The sequence below is a fragment of the Sinocyclocheilus grahami genome, unplaced genomic scaffold (assembly GCF_001515645.1).
Source record: "Sinocyclocheilus grahami isolate Dianchi unplaced genomic scaffold, SAMN03320097.WGS_v1.1 scaffold7836.1, whole genome shotgun sequence".
Taxonomy (NCBI): Eukaryota; Metazoa; Chordata; class Actinopteri; order Cypriniformes; family Cyprinidae; genus Sinocyclocheilus; species Sinocyclocheilus grahami.
In genome coordinates, this window is record NW_015511717.1 from 2,179 (window position 1) to 2,579 (window position 401).

Sequence of the window (401 nt, forward strand, 5' to 3'; positions counted from 1 at the left end):
TAATTGTTTTAATATAGCTTTTTTTTTTTTTTCCTTCTACATTATGCTCTGATGTGCTTTCTTAAGGAGAGAGTGACGTGTGTCTCTACTCTAGAGTTGATGGGCTTCAGAGTTGGACAAGGACTGATTGAAAGGTATTCATATTGATTTACTAAATTAAAACTTTTTTTTTTGTATACAGAGTTTATGAACCTAATGATGGCCCGATTTTGCATATGCTTTTGAGAAGGTTTACAAAAGACTGCCCCACTTTCAAAGAGGACTTGGACATAATGAAGTTCCTGTGTAAAGACCTCTGGAGCACGATCTTCAAAAAGCAAATCGACAACTTGAGGACCAACCATCAGGTCTGAAAGTTCAGTTTTGTATTTAATATGCGGCAACGCATTTGCAGAATTCAG